The sequence below is a fragment of the Triticum dicoccoides genome, chromosome 3A (assembly GCF_002162155.2).
Source record: "Triticum dicoccoides isolate Atlit2015 ecotype Zavitan chromosome 3A, WEW_v2.0, whole genome shotgun sequence".
NCBI classification, from domain to species: domain Eukaryota; kingdom Viridiplantae; phylum Streptophyta; class Magnoliopsida; order Poales; family Poaceae; genus Triticum; species Triticum dicoccoides.
In genome coordinates, this window is record NC_041384.1 from 81292940 (window position 1) to 81317757 (window position 24818).

Sequence of the window (24818 nt, forward strand, 5' to 3'; positions counted from 1 at the left end):
GATATAAAGGTTGGGGAAAAAACATGCTCCTAATGTTGAACCAGTTGGACTTTTTGTGCAGTTCCACTAAAATCGAGCATCCCTGTTTGCATAGATATTGAAAGTGTGATTATTCTAAAAGTGGCACTAGTTGAAGCATAGACTCACAAATATAAGCATTCCAATTTCTTAATGGGAAAAGGTAGCAAGACTGTTTCTAACCACCTATTTGAAGGAATAAATAAATGGAATAAATAAAGCAACAGCGGCTGATGTGAGGAAGGCATACATAGTTTTTTCTGGAAAAGAGCCATTCCTGACCTTTCCTCTTCTTTTAAGAAAATTTTGTGCAGTTCTACTAAAATAAAATGCCATCACCGCCTTGACAATTCAGTGACACTGTACAAAAGGAAATGACTTAACATTACATCATGATGTCAGGTATGTAGTCGATAGGCATTAGAGACAAACATACAGACCTCCTCAAGAGAACAGCCGGAGGAGGAGGTGCCCACTCTTGACCTGTCCTCTTGTCTTCATAATTGTTATGCAGTTTAACCAAAATAAAATGACATCAGCGCCTTGGCATTTTGGTGACACTGTATAAAAAAAATTAACTTATCTCATGAAAGTGAGGTATGTAATCTATAAGCATTAACAGTGCAAAAATCTGACGGGAGTAACAAGTTTCATCGTTGGTATACTGGCTGTGCAACAGCATTAGAATGCCTTATAGCTGAAAAATCTTTAATACATCCACAATCAACAGCTAACCCTGAGATAATCCAGTGACATTAAATGGCATTGCTTAAATTTATGGGTGGCATTAGACTGAGAGCGGCATTAGTTAAATGTGGCATCACTTTAGCAGTAGCATTGCTTGACTTGACTGCTAGCATTATACTAACAGCAAAAAAAGTGGCAATAAGAGCATGGGAGGCACCAGTACGATGTACCTCCACGGACGCAGAGTGGTGAGGGAGGTATGGTTGCCCAGAGCAACAAATATCCAGGCAGCATATGTGAATTACGGTCCCATTTTTGTTCTCTTTAGCCACCTTTTTCCTATGCGAGGACAACAAACCGATCGACCTGGTCATTCTCTATTGCGTTGTCATGCCTTTCTACCCTTCTTCAACCAAGAGACACGAGACTCGTTCATTAGCTACTGATTTTCCCCTTTTCAACCTAGATGCAGGTTCGATGCCTACTCTCTTGGACAGTACAGTCTCCCTTCCTTTCCTTATTCAACCCAGACATGGATTAGTCTGCATGAAGTAGGGTTTCCTTTAATAGTGCAAATTATGGTTTTCGTCTGCGTGGCCAGCAGAGTAGAGGATAGCAAATTGGGAAGATGGTGGAGTGGAAAAAGATCCACGTGCAACGACGTAGCAGATGGGGCAATAGAACAAGGTTATGGCTCGAAAAGAGGTAGCATACCTGAGGGTCGGCGGGAAGTGGCTTCGCTCGTGGTTGTCGTCCTCCGCACACACTACGGCAGCGAGCTTGGGGACGGAGGCCATCGCGCGCGGGCGCTAGGTCTGAGAGGACGGCCTTGTCGTTAGTGCGTGACCTCGCTCGCCGACGACGAGTGCGTCAACGCTGCACGTCCTTTTCTTCCCTGGCCGATTTGTGACCACCGGTGAGGAGGGAGAGAGGGGCTGTCTTTTTTACATCTGGAGAGAGGGTGGTAGTGTGAGAAGCAAGTGGGCAGCCCTTAGCAAGAAAGCGCTGAAGCTCCAACCTATATATATCTTTTTTATACTACTAGTACTGGAGGTGGGGTAGTGGTAGAGTAGTTTATATTTTCTCTGCGTACAATACCAATTAGTCGTCCTTCAAAACTGATCGGCACGCCATTAAAAAAATAAAGGTTGATAACTAATGTGGCACCTCGGGCCAACGCGGCCAGATCGCATTTTGCACGAGAAATTACTCACCATGTTTCGTTGACATGTGGTCCTGTTCCAACATATCAGTGAGACGACGGCGAGTTGTAGGAGTATTTCTGAACGGACGTGTAGGCCGGGGCGCCTCTTCGTGAACCGTGTTAAACTCGCAACCTTCCACCGACTCTTCGCCTTTCCCTCTCGATTTGGAACTGCTTTCGCACGCTCTTCCTCTCCCTCCTCCATTTTCCTTTAGCCCTTCACCCTTTCTTCTGCCATTGTTCGATCGTCTTCTCCATGGAGGGAACAGGCTGGAAACAACCTCGTTATTCTTGCCCCGATCTGAAAGATGATGTGGTGGAGGAACTCATTGATCGGTGCGACGTCATCACCTCGGCTAGCATGGCAGGTTCGTTCCAGCCCATTCTCGACTCAACTAATAACATCATTGCAAGGAACTCAAGGGTCAAGGAGCGGTTTGATCTCCCCTATCTTCTTCGCCGTGACCCTGATGACTGGCGCCGGCACGACGGAGGCCTCGCCCTGTGCAAGTTGATGTCTCTTGATAATGATACGCGTGATGTTAAGATGCCATCGCTTGAGGGCAAGGCTTGGGCGGGCGCAAATGGAGATTGGGTTGTTTACATTGGGTCCAACTGCGAGTGGGAACTTGTGAATGTGTACACTCGTCACCGGGTTCCACTTCCAAAAATCTCAGCACACTGCCCAGAGGTTGAGCACACCGATAATGTACGCATGTTCAAATATGATCATCGTGATTGTCGTCTACGGAAGATAGCAATTTGTCGAGTTCCCAACCACTCTTGGAATTACAAAAACTATGATGTTGTTGCTATCTTCGACAAGCTTGTTGCCGTCCTTGATGGTTTCACTCGATGGATATTGCTCAAAAATCAGTTTCTGTACATGGATGAGTACTGTGATGCAATTGAATACAAGGGCCTTGTGTTTGCTGCCACCACTCGTGGCACTGTTTTTGCATGGCATCCTCGTTGTTTCGGTACGTTTGTCTTCCACCGTAATTATAATTGTTTCATCCACATGCATGCGGGTTAGCAAGTTTCCCTTTACTAATTAACCTTCTTCTTGTGTTTCCAAGGTCCTGTGAACATCCCACCACCTATACTTGAAGATTTTTATAACCAAGGGGGAGATGACGATGGTGATGATCACGAGCAGCGCCGATATACTCTGTGGCGCCTGGCAACTAATTCCGATGGATCACCTCTTCTTGTGTGTATACAGCCCACTATTGATGTTACTGCTAAGGAAGCAGGTGTAGTCTCCCATGGTCGCACTCTCCGGACCTATTCCAACACCCGTTGCATGGTATTCGGGATGGATACTAGGGTGCTAGCGCCAACTCCTTCTCCCTGGCACAGAATTGATAGTCTTGGAGAAAACTCGCTCTTCCTTGGACAAAACTATCTGATGATGGTGAAAGGTGATCCAACTGTTGTTGACACATTTATGAGAAGCAACTGTGTCTATACCTCGGACATTTGGGTGGTTCCCTACCCTGGTACTGATATGGTAGGCCACTTCAGCCTGGATGATCAGTCCCGCATTGGTCTCTAGATCGACAACGGATGGCCCGTCCCAGAGAATCACTTGTGGTACAAAGCAAGCGTTTCCAACGCCGCGGAATGATTGAGTTGAAGTTCATTTCATGGCTTGTTATTTGTTGTGTGGTGAAAACTTTAGTATTTACTAGCAAAAGGGTCCGTGCGTTGCAACGGGAGTAAAGAATACCACACACTCTTAATTTACAAAAAAGTCTATAATCGGAGTATTTGTAGCTACGGCCCAAACAAAGATGGTCTTTACCTACAAAAGCGCAAGTTCAAGATTCCACATGTCTTTTATTTCACACGGCTTGCATGTAGATTTAATACGTACAAAGAAACGGGCAAGTGTTCTTTAATTTTGTCTCCAATCCTGTGATATGGAAGAAAGACGGATAGTGCACTATTGATTGAGATTATGCCCTAAATAGTATTTTTTTTATGGTTAACAGATAAAATAACATTATATTCAGATTTTATATATTTTTCTAATCAAATTCCATATATAACATGTTAAATTTGGAGTTACAGTTTAGAAGATATGAGTGTTTTAAAAAACATTCGATATGTACTGCGGGTTTAATGTCAAAAACATCAGGGGGCTTTCTATAAAATAGCTTGACGGACTAAGAATACCTATTTCTTTTATTAGTAGGTATAGATAATGTATCTTCATTGTCGATGTGGGTTGATGATCTGTTGTTCTATGTAATAAAATGATATGCATGTGATAAACTTACTGTACTAAATTTATGAATGACTTTTTTTTCGAGAGTACGCCTAGGCGTACCATAGCTTTATAGAAGGCAGAAATTCAGTTACAAGAAACTACACTCGCTGCGAACAACGAGAGTAGCACAACACCACACCAAGGACGAACAACACCGCAAGCAAACTACATTACAAAGAGCCTATCCAAACTGAAACGCAACACCGCGTCTCGACCGACGCCGGACACCTCCAAAGACCACCAACTTCCGCAGAGCTTCACTTGTCGACGCACCATCCACTCTTATCGCCTAAGAGGAAGTGGCAAGTGGGTGGCAGGACTTGATCCAAACCGAGAAAGACGCCGTCTTGGACACACCGGCGATGGGCGTACATAGCGCTGTCGTGGGACAGAGAGGACAACGACGAACACCGGAGGAGAGTGTCAAGGAACTAGCCATGTCTCCAACACAAAGCTCCCAACAGAGAAACGACGTCGAAGACGCCGCCCTTATGCCAATCCAAAACCGAATCGAGGCTTTCGCCCGGAGACAGCCACAACTCCGAGTGAGCGAGGGACATGACGAACACGCCTCGACGACGCCTCCAATGAGGGGGATGACAACCTCGGGTGCCATCGCCGCCGGCCCGATGGAAGCCGAGCAAGATTTTCATCCGCGCGTCGCACCTTAACACACCACCAGGAATTGGGCAACACCGTCCCAGGAGCTTCACACCGCCGCCGCCGCAACACTTCGCCAACGCAGCTGCAAGCCGAGGGTCTACGACCGGACACACGGCAAGGAGAACACAGGCCACATCACCGACACCCAGCCAGGACAGAAACCGTAGCCACCCCGCACCTCCGACAAGGTCCAGAACCGCCCGCAACAGCCGTCGCCACTCCAAGGGACAGCCTTGCAATGGTCGGACCCGCATCTCCATGAAGAACCAGCCACACCACCGAGAGAACCTCGCTGCTCGCCACACTGCACGGAGGTGGCCGGCCGCTCGCTGCTCGCCAAGACTCCATCTTGGCCGAGCCATCGCAGCGCCGCCGCCGCCGGTCTGGCCCTGGACTCGCACCGCTGCCTCCAGACCGCGCCACCGACACCCGCGCTCGCCAACAAGCTGCTGCCTACTCCTGCCCGGCCCGCCGCTCCACCAGGCCTCCTGCCGAGCACCGGCCGCCAGCCCCTTCTCCGGCACGCGCAGATCTGGCCGACCCCAGCCCCGTCAAGAAGAGAGCGCCGCGCCGCCACCGGCCCGCGCACTCCGCCTCGACGCGCCGCCACCGGCCAGCCCCAACGCCGCCAAACACCGCCGCCGGCCTGCGCGCCCCGCCCGACGCGCCGGCCTCCGAACTCCGCCATCGGTCGAGGAAGAAGCCCCCTGCAGCCCCGCTCCAGGAGAGGTCAGAGGAGATCCCGCCGCCGCCGACACCGCGCGGGCCTTGCCCGGCGGCGCCCGCCGGCGGCGGCGGAGGGAGGGGAAGAGGGTGGGGGTTGGGAACGGCGGCTAGGGTTCGAGCACCCAGGCCGCCCGCGGGGGCGACACGGGGCCGGGTAGGATGTAGGTCTTTGACTCACACAGTTTTATGAATGGCTTTCGAGTCGCTTCTATGAGTGAGTGGTGTGACGAGGCAAAAAAATATTTTCCAAATACATAATTGTACGTGCATTACAACAGGTTATCGGATGAGGCCAATCAACAATAGTAGTACACTATTTGTACTAGCTTCACATGCTTCGCGCGTCGGGCGGTTGTTTTTACTGTAGCCATATGTTAATGTGTTCGTTGTACGTAACCAGCACCTCGAATCCTCGATACTACTAGTATACTATATAGTAGGAGTAAGTAGTAGGAGTAGTAGGGTGGCATGGGCCAGAACAAGCATTCACGTCCAGGAGTACGGCACATGCCACCACCACGACATCCATCTGACACCATATTATTCCTTGGAGTCCGTGCGAGAGCAATCTCTTCAACCTCGTCATTTCTCTAACTTCAGCCATCGCGCGGCGGGCGAGGTGGGGGTTTGCCAATAGTCGGTTTCCTTAACTGCGGTCCCACTTGTAAGGCCAACTCCAACGCACGACCCCAAACGGACCTCCATTTTGCACGAACTCCAACGATAATTTTGACTACTCCTGTAGTAAGTTGGATTAGTGCCTTCTCGATGCATTCATTGTTGATCTGCGGAGGCTCGATCTTGCGTGCTTCTTTCTTCTTCGAGTGTAAACAAGTAGACGTTGCTTCCTCGCATCTAGTCTCATGTCTAGCCTCTATTCTATACTAGCTAAAAGTGATAGAACAACTACTAAATTGCGCTCTATCAATATATGGATGTACTCTTCTTCCCAATACAAAAACTTGCATACATTCTACTCCCTCCGTTGCACAATACTACATGCCTTCTATTTGTCAAAATATATATGTATCTAGACATGTCTTAGTATATAGGTACATCCATTTTTGGACAAATGGAAGTCAAGTATTTTGGAATGGAGGGAGTACACAATAAAATTTTTAAGTTAGCACAACTAGTCTAATCCGAGAGCAGAACCAAAGATTTGGTCGAGTTCTTCCTCCTTTTGCCGACACGTGGGACATCCAGCATCCAGGTCGTGTCATGAAAGGAAATAGAGTGGTAGTTGAAGCCACGAGATGTGCATCTTGGGTTAAACTGTAAATAGAATCTTAATACTCTTGAGTAACTCCAAAAGCGGCCACCGAAGATCTTTATTGGATTTGTTTTTCATCACCAGCACGTCGAGGTGAAAGATGTGCAGGTTCAGTGGGTCCTCTTGCGTTTTCACTGACATGTGGGGCCGCATGTGAGCAAACAGACGATGGGCTCCGCGCGTCCGTTGGCTGGCTGAGAAGAGAGATAGAGGAGGGTTGAGCATGGACTGCAGGAAATTTGTTCTACGTACCTCGATATAGGCTCGATATATTGGGGTGGCATGGGCCATAACTAGCATTCACGTATAGCAGTACGGCACACGCCACCCACACGAGTCCCATCTGACACCAATTTTCTTGGAGTCCGTGCTACAGCCATCTCTTCTCCCTCCTGTCCTCTTTTCTCAGCCATCGCGCGGTGGGCGGGGTGGGGGTTTGCCGATAGTCAGTTTGCTCAACTACGGTCCCACTTGTAAGTGAAAATGCAACACCGCACGCATTCCCGCTTGAGCGGCGTGCCGGACCAACCGTGTGGGGGTGAGACGCGAACACGGTAGGCTTTTCCTTTTGAACTCGTAACTTGTAAAATTTGGTTCTGCTCCATGGCGCGACCGATAGATAGAAAATAACGATTTTGCCTAGAGTAACGAGAAGTTTGCTTCTGGCGCCGTTCATGCATGGAGTACGTACGAAAATTATGAGGTTGATGCGAAAGGTAAGATAATTACTGTAGTATCATATACTACTACATGGATTTGAGGGAAGGATAAAAATACATAAGGATCCATCAACGTTCAACGACCTTCCTCACGCCCTAGTGCGCCGGGTCACCAACCGACGTGTGAGGAGCAGCGGCATTGGCGGCGAGCTCAACGTGCTTCTGAACAGTGTCGTCCAAGGTTGCCCTGCGCTCCAAGAAGGCCAGCGTCCTATCATCCTCCTCTTGCATGTACTAGTCCTTGTGGACGATTTGCACGTAGACGTGGGTGATTATGTCGATGGTGTCTTGCTGTGCCAGGCGCTGCGCGGCGAGCGCGACCTCGAGGTGGACATTCTCCAGCATGACGGCGGGCAGTCGCAAGGCCACCAGTGCGTCAAAGAGGTTGTTACCATAGTGGCCGTTGAGGGTGGCGGGCATCGCAGAGCCTGGGCGCGTCGGCTGGAGGCTTACGTCAAAGTCGTCCACAAGCTTCTTGACGACGATGAACTTGTCGAGGAAACCGACGAGGACCTTGTCGAACAAGGATGCGAAGCTGTCGTCCAAGCGGCCCCTCTCCCTGGCGGCCTCAAGCAATACTACCTGCCGGGCCGCAGGCTGGCGTCGTGGACCATCTGGCACAGCGGCTGATGCTTGCGCTCATCGCCTCCATGGGTCTAGCGTAGCTTCTAGTCAACTGATCTTGCGATTCGAGTGATCACTCAGCCCTTGGTTAGCGTGCGTAGGTGCGTAGGATTCCGTACTACTCCTCGGCCCTCTACTGCACCTGCCTTTGGATGTATGATAGGTGGGCCAGCCACCCCCTAGGGCCACGTGTCATTCACCTCTTGACCCGTCTCTCACACGCACCCTGCTAGTGTATATACTCCCTCCTTTCCGGTTTATAGGGCTTATCTCAAAATTTTAGTTTTTCCATTTTATAAGGCTCAATTTGGTTGTTTTCCATCACATGTTCAGATTCCAAGGTGCATTAAATCATTGCATGCAAGTACTAAGAGAAAATTGACCAATGCATGTAATTTATGCATGCATGCATTGCAATTAATGCATTGGTAAACATACTTTTTTGAGGAAAACAAGAGCATTAATTGGGTGCTTTTGCAAACTACAAAAAGTATTCCACCACTCACCATCTACCTTGGTTGGTGAGAATTTTGAATTGAGCCTTATAAACCGAAAAGGATGGAGTATAGTGGTTTTCTTTTTCTCTCCATATCAACCATTTTATATTGCGTACGTGTCATTCAAGAGTGAAATGATGGTTGCTTCTTCCGACTAACTTACTGTGTGATTTGACTGCTCCTTAGTGGCCCCTACACACACTCCCCCTACGTGTATGCAACAGTCACACGTACACATGGACGCAAAAACGCGCGCGACGCCCTAATGCATGCATGTCCGAGCACACGAAGGAACACACACGGTGACGCTCAAGTGCTCAACCTACACGTGCATGCACACACATACTCAGTCAGGGTGAGCTAGTGACCGTATGAACATCGAAAAAAAAATATTGAACGCAATGAGCGTATTATGAAGTCCACTGACCGTATTTTTACAAATATACAGTGACAGACAGTGTATTTATCTCGTTTGAAATTAAGCCATGTTAACCGGAGAGGAGGCAGCATGGACTAGCATTACTTTGTTGTGTCCCGTCAACTTGCCGAACGAGGAGAAGGTTGCAGGACGGGAGAAGCTTGCGTGCGGTGGCTCGCAGGACAAGGAGAAACTTTTGACTAATGCAAGCTCTCCCTCGCTCAGGCGGTGGATGTGCAACAATTAATTCGGTGTCAGATTGGCAGAAGCATACTACACTATACTACTAGGAACCGGATGGACGAGCGTCTGCACTCTTATTATAATTTTAAAATGTGATAAAGCAATCTTCAACACATTTCGTTCTCTTCGAGGGTTCTCGCATGTGATAATGGAAGTTGATTGCATGGAACACTCGCCATAATTCTCGCTTAATTCTGGCTCATATCCTGTTACAAATAGTAGCGCTCAGTAATATTTCCACTTTTTTTGTTATTCAACATGTAAACAGGTCAGCAAACCTTGCGGCGCATCTTCGTGCGAACCGTGCTTGCTACACTTTGAATGTGGCTGAGAATTGGCTTGATGAAACACCTCGCTTCCTACTTCTTTTTTTGGCTTCCTAGTGACCAGTGTCTTGGCTGATCGTCCTAAGAATGCTTATATATGAATAAAGCTCTCTCATTTACCCGCAAAAAAGATTAAGCCATATTAACCAGAAAGGAGGGAGTATGGACTAGCACTACTTTTTGGTGTGTCCCGTCAACTCGCAGAACGAGGAGAAGCTTGCAGGACAAGGTGAAGCTCGCTTACGCCTTTTGACTAATGCAACCTACCCTCGGTGGACATGCATCAGTCCATTCGGTGTCAGATTGTCAGAGTCATACACTGTAGTACCCAACATGCGGAGTACCATCATTGTTCGACTTCACGAAGGGGCGAAGAGCCAAGCGCAGTACTAGTACGCGTACTTGGTTTTGCACCTTCATACTACTCCACCCTCTGTCACAGTTTACAGGCCGCGCTTCATTATGATGCATTTCTCTCAATGCATTTCCACCACCAGAGAGACTTTAGACACGTTTGGTTTAATGCTCAATTAATTAGGGCATGGTAACCGCAATCAAGTCCACAATTTTCTCTCCACGTACTGTACTATACTACGGAGTGCATGCATGTGTGTACCCGGGGTGGAAGCACTGCATGCATGTGTGTACGCATTATTCCCTCTAGTAATAGACGTCGTGCTATAACTACCAATGCTATTTTTCAGGCCGATCGCTAGTCGCCTTGGTCCCACAGATTTTTTTTCTTTTTTCCGAAGCGCGTTGTATAAACAGTGACGGATGGAGTAGTATGAGCGGATTCAAAGAAGAGCGTATTGATGGTTGCTTCTTCAGAGCAACTTACAGTGGGAAAGGTGGAGGTTATGATTTTACTGCTCATTACTCACTATTAATGCGGCGCAACGACCGGGCTGAGTCTCCCATGCAGTTGTGCACTACCCCCTCGGTTCTTAAATATACTCCGGAGTATTTGTCTTTCTAAAATATGTTGAAATCTCTATTAAGACGAATAGAATATTTAGGAACGGAGGGAGTACACATACGAAGCAAAATGAGTGAATCTACACTCTAAAATATGCCCGTTTGAAATTTGTAAAAAGACAAATATTTAGGAACGAAGGAGTATAATTTCGTGCATGGCACATGGACCCGGATGACGAAGAGGCTTCTGGCAATGCTATGAAGCTTCCATCATTTGTTTACATAATTGACGTACTATACAAATAATTTTCCAGCGACATGAAATTGTACAATGGTGTGAGCTTTCAGCTTTTGTTTCGCGTGTCTTGCCATCGATGCTCTTTCGGAAACAATAAAAAACTAACTTCCTTGCTAATGCATGTCAATTATTAGCAGATCAGAGCTAATAATTACATCACAATTGAAGACAAAGTTGTGAGAAGGTGTTAAATTAAAATTGATCCATGCTTTCATTGGCAGCAACGTCCCCCCAGCTCTGTCTAAATCAACAAGGCATGTTGGGAAAAAAGTAGTTGTCTGGAGCATGCAACATTCCGATCATTTTGTGCAGTTCCACTAAAATAGAGCTGAGCGTCCCTGTTCCAAAGATATCAAGTGTGATTACGATAATAGAGGACTGCTGATGAAACAATAAACACACAAATAGAAGCCGGTCACCTTTGCGGTCTCTCTTAAGACTAACTTGTTGGAGAAGATTAGGCTCAGAGTTGGATGAGGAGGATAGAGCAAAACCAATCTCCCTTTGTGCAGTCGCACTGAAATGTAGAGACGTTGCTCATGTGACATTTTAGTACAACTGCACAAAACACTCTTAAGAAAAAAGTGATTTGTGCAGTTCACCAAAAGGTCGCAATAGCAATAGAAAGGAAACAATTACTGGCCAATAACAGTTGATGACACATGCGACGACAAAAAAGAAGCATATTCTTTGTCCTAAGGGAAGATAACGACACGGTTGTGTTTGTCTAAAACGGTGTGAGGACGAGAATGCAATATGGAAAGTACGCCGGACGAGCTACGTTTTGGGCAAAGAACTATGGAAGATCCACATGCAGCGACGTGGGAAAATGGGCAGTGGAGCAAGGCCGGAGGGGATACCTGGAGGTCGTCGGGATGTAACTAGGTGAGCGGCGGCGGGCAGAATCTGCGAGCAGGTGGCGTAGGCCCTGCCGCCCCAGAGCTTGGTCAGAGAGAACGGCGTGTACCGCAGATCGGGACGTGCTGCCTCAGCACCGTCGAACGGAGAAACGATGCACTTCCTTCCTTTCCCCCGGCGGACGGGATGCGGCCGAATCAGTGACCAACGGTGAGAGAGAGAGAGAGAGGCCACCGCACTCCCTTTCCCCCGGTGGACGGGATGCAGCCGGATCAATGACCAACGATGAGAGAGAGAGAGAGGCCACCGCACTCCCTTTCCCCCGGCGGACGGGATGCGGCCGGATCAGTGACCAACGGTGAGAGAGAGAGAGAGAGGCCACCGGAGCCTTGTGTGAGATACTCTGAAGACCGGACTACCTTTTCCTCCATAAAAATTGTTTTATATTCTGTGTACGTGCCATTGAGCTCTATAACTTTATTTAAAAATAACGCGGCAACGCATCAAGTCAAACTTTGTTTCGTGCACGCGTGGTACACGACCTCCCTAGGTAAACAACCGCTACAGGCGTTCAAATTAGCACGTGGGCTTCCATTTCGTAAAGAAATGAGCTCCACCGTGTACCCGCGCGGGTGTGGCTGGCACGAAGGATGAGTACGTGCATGGTGCACCTATTCTCTTCTTGTATACGTACACCACCTAAGTGGGGTTGTGTGAGAGAGATACAAACCTAGAGAGATATAGTGTGTGGGTTCTCGAGAGTTTTCTGGGGGGGGTCAATCAAAAAATTTAACATATGCAATGTGTGTGAAATAGAGTCCTGGATATAACATATATATAGAGGGGGCAATCCACGAGAAGAGAGTGGAGGTATCATCGGCTTGAGGTGTCTATAGAATCGAAGAGAGGGATGATGTGTGTGTGTGTGTGCGCGCGCGATCAATAAAGAGTGACATCAAATTTGTGTGTGCCCACGTCAAAGATATAGAGTGGCTGGCCTACTGGAATGTGAGATGGGACATGTGCAGTTTGTCTCTGTGGCATGGATACCTACCTGCAGCGCTCGACTATCGGTGTGTGGTGGGGGAAGAGGGAGGCCCAATTAACTATAGAGGTACAATGGCTGGTATATGTGTGGAGGAGGAGAGAGGCCTACCTCATGTATTAAGGAGATCGATCTGCCTCATGTATTAAGGAAGATCAATCGGCATCCATGCATATGTGCAGGAGATGAATAAGGTTGGGAGAGAGACAGAGCTAGAGTGATGGAGGGGGTGGTAGTGGAGTTGCTTCTAACAAATGGTGGGATAGGCTTGCTAGACAAACGGAGGGCACGCTCGCAATATCAATAAGAGAGGAGATGGCTGCTTGTTGTCTGTGCACGTGCGTTGGAGAGACGGGTTAGGAGGCATGCACGAATGATGAGGGGGGCGATGTGGCTGTGGTAAGCAGACGTTGAAGGAAATATGCCCTAGAGGCAATAATAAAGTTATTATTTATTTCCTTATACCATGATAAATGTTTATTATTCATGCTAGAATTGTATTAACCGGAAACATAATACATGTGTGAATACATAGACAAACAGAGTGTCACTAGTATGCCTCTACTTGACTAGCTCATTAATCAAAGATGGTTATGTTTCCTAACCATGGACAAAGAGTTGTTATTTGATTAACGGGATCACATCATTAGGTGAATGATCTGATTGACATGACCCATTCCATTAGCTTAGCACCCGATCGTTTAGTATGTTGCTATTGCTTTCTTCATGACTTATACATGTTCCTATGACTATGAGATTATGCAACTCCCGTTTTCCAGAGGAACACTTTGTGTGCTACCAAACGTCACAACGTAACTGGGTGATTATAAAGGAGCTCTACAGGTGTCTCCAAAGGTACATGTTGGGTTGGCGTATTTCGAGATTAGGATTTGTCACTCTGATTGTCGGAGAGGTATCTCTGGGGCCCTCTCGGTAATTCACATCACATAAGCCTTGCAAGCATTACAACTAATATGTTAGTTGTGAGATGATGTATTACGAAACGAGTAAAGAGACTTGCCGGTAACGAGATTGAACTAGGTATTGGATACCGACGATCGAATCTCGGACAAGTAACATACCGATGACAAAGGGAACAATGTATGTTGTTATGCGGTCTGACCGATAAAGATCTTCGTAGAATATGTAGGAGCCAATATGGGCATCCAGGTCCCGCTATTGGTTATTGACCAGAGACGTGTCTCGGTCATGTCTACATTGTTCTCGAACCGTAGGGTCCGCACGCTTAAAGTTACGATGACAGTTATTATGAGTTTATGCATTTTGATGTACCGAAGTTTGTTCGGAGTCCCGGATGTGATCACGGACATGACGAGGAGTCTCGAAATGGTCGAGACGTAAAGATCGATATATTGGAAGCCTATATTTGGACATCGGAATTGTTCCGGGTGAAATCGGCAATTTTACCGGAGTACCGGGGGGTTACCGGAACCCCCCTGGGGGTTAATGGGCCTACATGGGCCATAAGGGAGAAGAGAGGGGCCGGCCAGGGCAGGCCGCGCACCCCCCTCCCCCCTAGTCCGAATAGGACAAGGAAGGGGGGGCGGCGCCCCCTTTCCTCTTCTCCCTCCCCCTTTCCTTCTCCAACAAGGCAAGAGAGGGGGGAGTCCTACTCCCGGTGGGAGTAGGACTCCTCCAGGCGCACCCCTTGGGGCCGGCCGCACCTCCCCCTCCCTCCTTTATATACGGGGGCAGGGGGGCACCCTAGAACACACAAGTTGATCTTCGTGATCGTTCCTTAGCCGTGTGCGGTGCCCCCCTCCACCATATTCCACCTCGGTCATATTGTAGCGGTGCTTAGGCGAAGCCCTGCGACGGTAGAACATCAAGATCGTCACCACGCCGTCATGCTGACAGAACTCTTCCCCGACGCTTTGCTGGATCGGAGCACGGGGATCGTCATCAAGCTGTACGTGTGCTAAGAACTCGGAGGTGCCGGAGTAACAGTGCTTGGATCGGTCGGATTGGGAAGACGTACGACTACTTCCTCTACATTGTGTCAACGCTTCCGTTGTCGATCTACAAGGGTACGTAGATCACACTCTCCCCTCTTGTTGCTATGCATCACCATGATCTTGCGTGTGCGTAGGAAATTTTTGAAATTACTACGTTCCCCTACAGTGGCATCAGAGCCTAGGTTTTATGTGTTGATGTTATATGCACGAGTAGAACACAAGTGAGTTGTGGGCGATATAAGTCATACTGCTTACCAGCGTGTCATACTTTGGTTCGGCGGTATTGTTGGACGAAGCGGCCCGGACCGACATTACGCGTACGCTTACGCGAGACCGGTTCTCCCGACGTGCTTTGCACAGAGGTGGCTTGCGGGTAACAGTTTCTCCAACTTTAGTTGAACTGAGTGTGGCTACGCCCGGTCCTTGCGAAGGTTAAAACAGCACCAACTTGACAAACTATCATTGTGGTTTTTATGCGTAGGTAAGATTGGTTCTTGCTTAAAGCCCGTAGCAGCCACGTAAAACTTGCAACAAACAAAGTAGAGGACGTCTAACTTGTTTTTGCAGGGCATGTTGTGATGTGATATGGTCAAGACATGATGCTAAATTTTATTGTATGAGATGATCATGTCTTGTAACCGAGTTATCGGCAACTGGCAGGAGCCATATGGTTGTCACTTTATTGTATGCAATGCAATCGCCCTGTAATGCTTTACTTTATCACTAAGCGGTAGTGATAGTCCTAGAAGCATAAGATTGGCGAGACGACAACGATGCTACGATGGAGATCAAGGTGTCGCGCCGGTGACGATGGTGATCATGACGGTGCTTCGAAGATGGAGATCACAAGCACAAGATGATGATGGCCATATCATATCACTTATATTGATTGCATGTGATGTTTATCTTTTATGCATCTTATCTTGCTTTGATGGACGGTAGCATTATAAGATGATCTCTCACTAAAATTATCAAGAAGTGTTCTCCCTGAGTATGCACCGTTGCGAAAGTTCTTCGTGCTGAGACACCACGTGATGATCGGGTGTGATAGGCTCTACGTTCAAATATAACGGGTGCAAAACAGTTGCACACGCGGAATACTCAGGTTATACTTGACGAGCCAAGCATATGCAGATATGGCCTCGGAACACGGAGACCGAAAGGTCGAGCGTGAATCATATAGTAGATATGATCAACATAGTGATGTTCACCAATGAAACTGCTCCATCTCACGTGATGATCGGACATGGTTTAGTTGATTTGGATCACGTGATCACTTGGAGGATTAGAGGGATGTCTATCTAAGTGCGAGTTCTTAAGTAATATGATTAATTGAACTTAAATTTATCATGAACTTAGTCCTGGTAGTATTTTGCAAATTATGTTGTAGATCAATAGCTCGCGTTGTTGCTTCCCTGTGTTTATTTTGATATGTTCCTAGAGAAAATTGTGTTGAAAGATGTTAGTAGCAATGATGCGGATTGGATCCGTGATCTGAGGTTTATCCTCATTGCTGCACAGAAGAATTATGTCCTTGATGCACCGCTAGGTGACGGACCTATTGCAGGAGCAGATGCAGACATTATGAACGTTTGGATAGATCAATATGATGACTACTTGATAGTTTAGTGCACCATGCTTAATGGCTTAGAATCGGGACTTCAAAGACATTTTGAATGTCATGGAACATATCAGATGTTCCAGGAGTTGAAGTTAATATTTCAAGAAAATACCCGAATTGAGAGATATGAAGTCTCCAACAAGTTCTATAGCTAAAAGATGGAGGAGAATCGCTCAACTAGTGAGCATGTGCCCAGATTGTCTGTGTACTACAATCGCTTGAATCAAGTGGGAGTTAATCTTCCAGATAAAATAGTGATTGACAGAATTCTCTAGTCACCATCACCAAGTTAGTAGAACTTCGTGATGAACTATAATATGCAAGGGATAACGGAAACAACTCCCAAGCTCTTTGTGATGCTGAAATCAACGAAGGTAGAAATCAAGAAAAACATCAAGTGTTGATGGTTGACAAGACCATTAGTTTCAAGAAAAGGGCAAAGGGAAAAGGGGGAACTTCAAGAAGAACGACAAGCAAGTTGCTGCTCAAGTGAAGAAGCCCAAGTATGATCCTAAGCCTGAGACTAAGTGCTTTTTACTGCAAAGGGACTGGTCACTGGAAGTGGAACTGCCCCAAGTATTTGGCGGATAAGAAGGATGGCAAGGTAAACAAAAGTATATTGGATATACTGTTATTGATGTATACTTTACTAGTGTTTATAGCAACCCCTCGGCATTTGATACTGGTTCAGTTGCTAAGATTAGTAACTCGAAACAGGAATTGCAGAATAAACAGAGACTAGTTAAGGGTGAAGTGACGATGTGTGTTGGAAGTGGTTCCAAGATTGATATGATCATCATCGCACACTCCCTATACTTTCGGGATTAGTGTTGAACCTGAATAAGTGTTATTTGGTGTTTGCGTTGAGCATGAATATGATTTGATCATGTTTATTGTAATACGGTTATTCATTTAAGTAAGAGAATAAATTGTTGTTCTGTTTACATGAATAAAACCTTATATGGTTACACACCCAATGAAAACAGTTTGTTGGATCTCGATCGTAGTGATACACATAATCATAATATTGAAACCAAAAGATGCAAAGTTAATAATGATAGTGCAACTTATTTGTGGCACTGCCGTTTAGGTCATATTGGTGTAAAGCGCATGAAGAAACTCCATGCTGATGGGATTTTGGAATCACTTGATTATGAATCACTTGATGCTTGCAAACCATGCCTCATGGGCAAGATGACAAAGACTCCATTCTTCGGAGCGAGCAACTGACTTATTGGAAATAATACATACTGATGTATGCGGTCCGATGAGTGTTAAGGCTCACGGCAAGTATCGTTATTTTCTGAACTTCACAGATGATTTGAGCAGATATGGGTATATCTACTTGATGAAACATAAGTCTGAAACATTTGAAAAGTTCAAAGAATTTCAGAGTGAAGTGGAAAATCATCGTGACAAGAAAATAAAGTTTCTACGATCTGATCGCGGAGACAAATATTTGAGTTACGAGTTTGGTCTTCAATTAAAACAATGTGGAATAGTTTCACAAACTCATGCCACCTGGAACACCACAGCATAATGGTGTGTCCGAATGTCATAACCGTACTTTATTAGATATGGTGCGATCTATGATGTCTCTTACCGATCTACCACTATCGTTTTGGGGATATGCATTAGAGACAGCTGCATTCACGTAAAATAGGGCACCATCTAAGTCCGTTCAGACGACACAATCTGAACTGTGGTTTGGCAAGAAACCAAAGTTGTCGTTTCTTAATGTTTGGGGTTGTGATGCTTATATGAAAAAGTTTCATCCTAATAAGCTCAAACCCAAATCGGAGAAATATGTCTTCATAGGATACCCAAAGGAGACTGTTGGGTACACCTTCTATCACAGATCCGAAGGCAAGACTTTTGTTGCTAAATTCGGAAACTTTCTGGAGAAGGAGTTTCTCTCGAAAGATGTGAGTGGGAGGAAAGTAGAACTTGATGAGGTAACTGTACCTGCTCCCTTATTGGAAAGTAGTACATCACAGAAAACTGTTTCTGCGACACCTACACCAATTAGTGAGGAAGCTAATGATAATGATCATGAAACTTCAGGACAAGATACTACTGAACCTCATAGATCAACTAGAGTGAGAACCGCGCCAGAGTGGTATGGAAATCCTGTTCCGGAAATCATGCTGCTAGATCATGATGAACCTACGAACTATGAAGAAGCGATGGTGAGCCCAGATTCCGCAAAATGGCTTGAAGCCATGAAATCTGAGATGGGATCCATGTATGAGAACAAAGTATGGACTTTGGTTGACTTGCCCAATGATCGGCAAGCCATAGAAAATAAATGGATCTTCAAGAGGAAGACGGACGCTGATAGTAGTGTTACTATCTACAAAGCTAGAATTGTCGCAAAAGGTTTTCGACAAGTTCAAGGTGTTGACTACGATGAGAGTTTCTCACTCGTATCTATGCTTAAGTCTGTCCGAATCATGTTAGCAATTGCCGCATTTTATGAAATCTGGCAAATGGATAAACAAAACTGCATTCCTTAATAGATTTATTAAAGAAGAGTTGTATATGATACAACCAGAAGGTTTTGTCAATCCTAAAGGTGCTAACAAAATATGCAAGCTCCAGCGGTCCATCTATGGACTGGTACAAGCATCTCGGAAGTTGGAATATACGCTTTGATAAGTTGATCAAAGCATATAGTTTTATACAGACTTGCGATGAAGCCTGTATTTACAAGAAAGTGAGTGGGAGCACTACAATATTTCTGATAAGTATATGTGAATGACATATTGTTGATTGGAAATAATGTAGAATTATTCTGCAAAGCATAAAGGAGTGTTTGAAAGGAATTTTCCAAAGAAAGACCTCGGTGAAGCTGCTGACATATTGAACATCAAGATCTATAGAGATAGATCAAGACGTTTGATAAGTTTTTTAAATGAGTACATACCTTGACAAGATTTTGAAGTAGTTCAAAATGGAGCAGTCAAAGAAAGAGTTCTTGCCTGTATTACAAGGTGTGAAGTTGAGTAAGACTCAAAGCCCGACCATGGCAGAAGATAGAAAGAGAATGAAAGTCATTCCCTATGCCTTGGCCATAGGTTCTATAAAGTATGTCATGCTGTGTACCAGATCTATTGTATACCCTGCACTGATTTGGCAAGGGGGTACAATAGTGATCTAGGAGTAGATCACTGGACAGCGGTCAGAATTATCCTTGGTGAAATAAGGATATGTTTCTCGATTATGGACGTGACAAAAAGGTTCGTCGTAAAGGGTTACGTCGATGCAAGTTTTTGACACTGATCCAGATGATTCTAAGTCTCAATCTGGATATATATTGAAAGTGGGAGCAATTAGCTAGAGTAGCTCCGTGTAGAGCATTGTAGACATAGAACTTGCAAAATACTTACGGATCTGAATGTGACAGACCCGTTGACTAAAATTATCTCACAAGCAAAACATGATCACACCTTAGTACTCTTTGGGTGTTAATCACATAGAGATGTGAACTAGATTATTGACTCTAGTAAACCCTTTGAGTGTTGGTCACATGATGATGTGAACTATGGGTGTTAATCACATGATGATGTGAACTATTGATGTTAAATCACATGTCGATGTGATCTAGATTATTGACTCTAGTGCAAGTGGGAGACTGAAGGAAATATGCCCTAGAGGCAATAATAAAGTTATTATTTATTTCCTTATACCATGATAAATGTTTATTATTCATGCTAGAATTGTATTAACCGGAAACATAATACATGTTTGAATACATAGACAAACAGAGTGTCACTAGTATGCCTCTACTTGACTAGCTCATTAATCAAAGATGGTTATGTTTCCTAACCATGGACAAAGAGTTGTTATTTGATTAATGGGATCACATCATTAGGTGAATGATCTGATTGACATGACCCATTCCATTAGCTTAGCACCCGATCATTTAGTATGTTGCTATTGCTTTCTTCATGACTTATACATGTTCCTATGACTATGAGATTATGCAACTCCCGTTTGCCGGAGGAACACTTTGTGCGCTACCAAACGTCACAACGTAACTGGGTGATTATAAAGGAGCTCTATAGGTGTCTCCAAAGGTACATGTTGGGTTGGCGTATTTCGAGATTAGGATTTGTCACTCCGATTGTCGGAGAGGTATCTCTGGGCCCTCTCGGTAATGCACATCACATAAGCCTTGCAAGCATTACAACTAATATGTTAGTTGTGAGATGATGTATTACGGAATGAGTAAAGAGACTTGCCGGTAACGAGATTGAACTAGGTATTGGATACCGACGATCGAATCTCGGACAAGTAACATACCGATGACAAAGGGAACAATGTATGTTGTTATGCGGTCTGACCGATAAAGATCTTCGTAGAATATGTAGGAGCCAATATGGGCATCCAGGTCCCGCTATTGGTTATTGACCAGAGACGTGTCTCGGTCATGTCTACATTGTTCTCGAACCGTAGGGTCCGCACGCTTAAAGTTACGATGACAGTTATTATGAGTTTATGCATTTTGATGTACCAAAGTTTGTTCGGAGTCCCGGATGTGATCACGGACATGACGAGGAGTCTCGAAATGGTCGAGACATAAAGATCGATATATTGGAAGCCTATATTTGGACATCGGAATTGTTCCGGGTGAAATCGGCAATTTTACCGGAGTACCGGGGGGTTACCGGAACCCCCCTGGGGGTTAATGGGCCTACATGGGCCATAAGGGAGAAGAGAGGGGCCGGCCAGGGCAGGCCGCGCGCCCCCCTCCCCCCCTAGTCCGAATAGGACAAGGAAGGGGGGGCGGCGCCCCCTTTCCTCTTCTCCCTCCCCCTTTCCTTCTCCAACAAGGCAAGAGAGGGGGCAGTCCTACTCCCGGTGGGAGTAGGACTCCTCCAGGCGCACCCCTTGGGGCCGGCCGCACCTCCCCCTCCCTCCTTTATATACGGGGGCAGGGGGGGCACCCTAGAACACACAAGTTGATCTTCGTGATCGTTCCTTAGCCGTGTGCGGTGCCCCCCTCCACCATATTCCACCTCGGTCATATTGTAGTGGTGCTTAGGCGAAGCCCTGCGACGGTAGAACATCAAGATCGTCACCACGCCGTCGTGCTGACGGAACTCTTCCCCGACGCTTTGCTGGATTGGAGCACGGGGATCGTCATCGAGCTGTACGTGTGCTAAGAACTCGGAGGTGCCGGAGTAACGGTGCTTGGATCGATCGGATCGGGAAGACGTACGACTACTTCCTCTACATTGTGTCAACGCTTCCGTTGTCGATCTACAAGGGTACGTAGATCACACTCTCCCCTCTCGTTGCTATGCATCACCATGATCTTGCGTGTGCGTAGGAAATTTTTTGAAATTACTAGGTTCCCCTACAGACGTAACTACATAGGAAGATCAATCGCCCTTTGTAAGTGTGACGCCCCCGATTCAATTGTACACTAATCATACACGCAAATGTGTACGATCAAGATCAGGGACTCACGGGAACATATCACAACACAACTCTAAAACATAAATAAGTCATACAAGCATCATAATACAAGCCAGGGGCCTCGAGGGCTCGAATACAAGTGCTCGATCATAGACGAGTCAGCGGAAGCAACAATATCTGAGTACAGACATAAGTTAAACAAGTTTGCCTTAAGAAGGCTAGCACAAACTGGGATACAGATCGAAAGAGGCGCAGGCCTCCTGCCTGGGATCCTCCCAAACTACTTCTGGTCGTCATCAACGACCTGCACGTAGTAGTAGGCACCTCCGGTGAAGTAGGAGTTGTCGTCGACGGTGGCGTCTGGCTCCTGGGCTCCAGCATCTGGTTGCGACAACCAGGTAGAATGGAAAGGGGGAAAAGAGGGAGAAAAGCAACCGTGAGTACTCATCCAAAGTACTCGCAAGCAAGGATCTACACTACATATGCATGGGTATATGTGTAAAGGGCCAGATCGGTGGACTGAACTGCAGAATGCCAGAATAAAAGGGGATAACTAATCCTGTCGAAGACTACGCTTCTGGCAGCCTCCGTCTTGCAGCATGTAGAAGAGAGTAGACTGAAGTCCTCCAAGTAGCATCACATAACATAATCCTACCCGGCGATCCCCTCCTCGTCGCCCCGTTAGAGAGCGATCACCGGGTTGTATCTGGCACTTGGCAGGGTGTGTTTTATTAAGTATCCGGTTCTAGTTGTCATATGGTCAAGGTACAACTCCAAGTCGTCCTGTTACCGAAGATCACGGCTATTCGAGTAGATTAACTTCCCTGCAGGGGTGCACCACATAACCCAACATGCTTGATCCCATTTGGCCGGACACACTTTTCGGGGTCATGCCCGGCCGCGGAAGATCAACACATCGCAGCCCCACCTAGGCACAACAGAGAGGTCAGCACGCCGGTCTAAACCTAAGCGCACAGGGGTCTAGGCCCATCGCCCTTAGCACACCTGCACGTTGCGTACGCGGCCGGAAGCAGACCTAGCCCCCTTAATACAAGCGCGAGCTTACGGTGTAATGCGGCGCGCGCCGCTCAGTCGCTGACGTCACGAAGGCTTCGGTTGATACCATGACGTCGAGTGCCCATAACTGTTCCCGCGTAGTTGGTTAGTGCGTATAGGCCAGTAGCCAGACTCAGATCAAATACCAAGATCTCGTTAAGCGTGTTAAGTATCCGCGAACGCCGACCAGGGCCAGGCCCACCTCTCTCCTAGGTGGTCTCAACCTGCCCTGTCGCTCCACCACAAAGTAACAGTCGGGGGCCGTCGGGAACCCAGGCCCACCACTACCTGGGTGGAACCACCTGCCCCTTCAGCCCCCATCTCCGAACAGTATCACAGGTGATGTAACAGTGGAAAGTATATAGTATATGCCCGTGATCACCTCCCGAAGTGATCACGGCCCAGTAGTATAGCATGGCAGACGGACAAGAGTGTAGGGCCACTGATGGAACACTAGCATCCTATACTAAGGAGTAGGATAGCAGATAAGGGTAACAACTGTAGCAACAATGACAGGCTATGCAGTAGAATAGGATTAACCGAAAGCAGTAACATGCTACACTATTCTAATGCAAGCAGTATAGAGAAGAATAGGCGATATCTGGTGATCAGGGGGGGCTTGCCTGGTTGCTCTGGCAAGGAGGGGTCGTCAACACCGTAGTCGAACTGGGGGTCGCCGGCAGCCTCGGGGTCTACCGGAAAGAAGTAACGGAGGGGGAACACAATAAATAACAGAGCAATCAAAGCATCACAAAGTATAACATGGCAAACGCGGTGCTAGAGGTGATGTTACGCAGGGATAGGTAATATCGGGAAAGGGGGGAACATCCGGCAAAGGATTCTCGGTGTTTCACGTTTTCGGACAAACGGACCGGAGGTGGATTGTTGCATGTTCGCTATGCTAGGGACGTGTGGCGGACGAATGGAATGCGTATTCGGATTCGTCTCGTCGTTCTGAGCAACTTTCATATATAAAGTTTTCGATCCAAACTACGGTTATTTTTCTACGATTTTCCAAAGTTATAAAAGTTCTCTAGAATTTCTGAAATTCTACCCAGTCTTAGAATCTGTTTATTGACTAGCCAATTTGTGAGGGCTATAATGGGTTATTCATAGCTCTAATGGGGATTATTCCTATAGATGATTTACTCCACTCCAAGAGTACTACCAATCCAGGCCATCTGATGCCATGAACAGTGCACTTAGCTAGTCCAAATACAGCCCCAAACTAGCTTAGTTAGTAATCTGTTCTTCAGTATTCTCTGTTAATAGAAGATGCACTTTTGTCATTTTTGTAGCAATTAATCCATTCACCTAATGGACTTGTTCCAGTGAGATGAAATGGAGTTGGTCAAGTGTACAAACTATTCCCATCAATTTTTATTTATTTTCGAAGTGATTTGCTATCTGTTTTGTTGATGCAAAAAGGGCTAGTCAGTAAGCAGCATCAGTACAAAGCTAGCTACTGCTACAGTAACTGAATGTTACTGTAGCAGCGCTGCACTAGTAGCAGCAGGCAGCGAGCAGATGCAGCAAGCAGCAGCTCCCAGGCACGGCGGGCGAGCGGCTGGCCGGGGGAAGGTGGGTGCGGCGCGGGGCCCTTGCGGGAGCTGCGGGTGCACACGTGGTGAGCGTGTCCAGGGGGCGTAGAGGGCGCGAGTAGGGGAGCGGTGACCGCGAGCTCGACATGAGCTCGGGCACGGTCGGGCGACGGCCTCGGGCGAGCTCGAGTCCGAGCGTACCGGGCATGGCAAGATGCGCTGGAGGTGGCGTTGGCTAGCTAGGAGCTCAGGGAGTTTGACGCGCGGCACATGCGCGAACTTAGCGTGCAGTGGCTGCGGCGGCGGCGCGAATAGCGGAGGCAAGCTTCAGCCATGGTGGTACGGGTAGCTAGGCGCGATGCAACAAGGGGAAAACAATGGGGAATGGGCTGGTGCTCACCTGGGGAC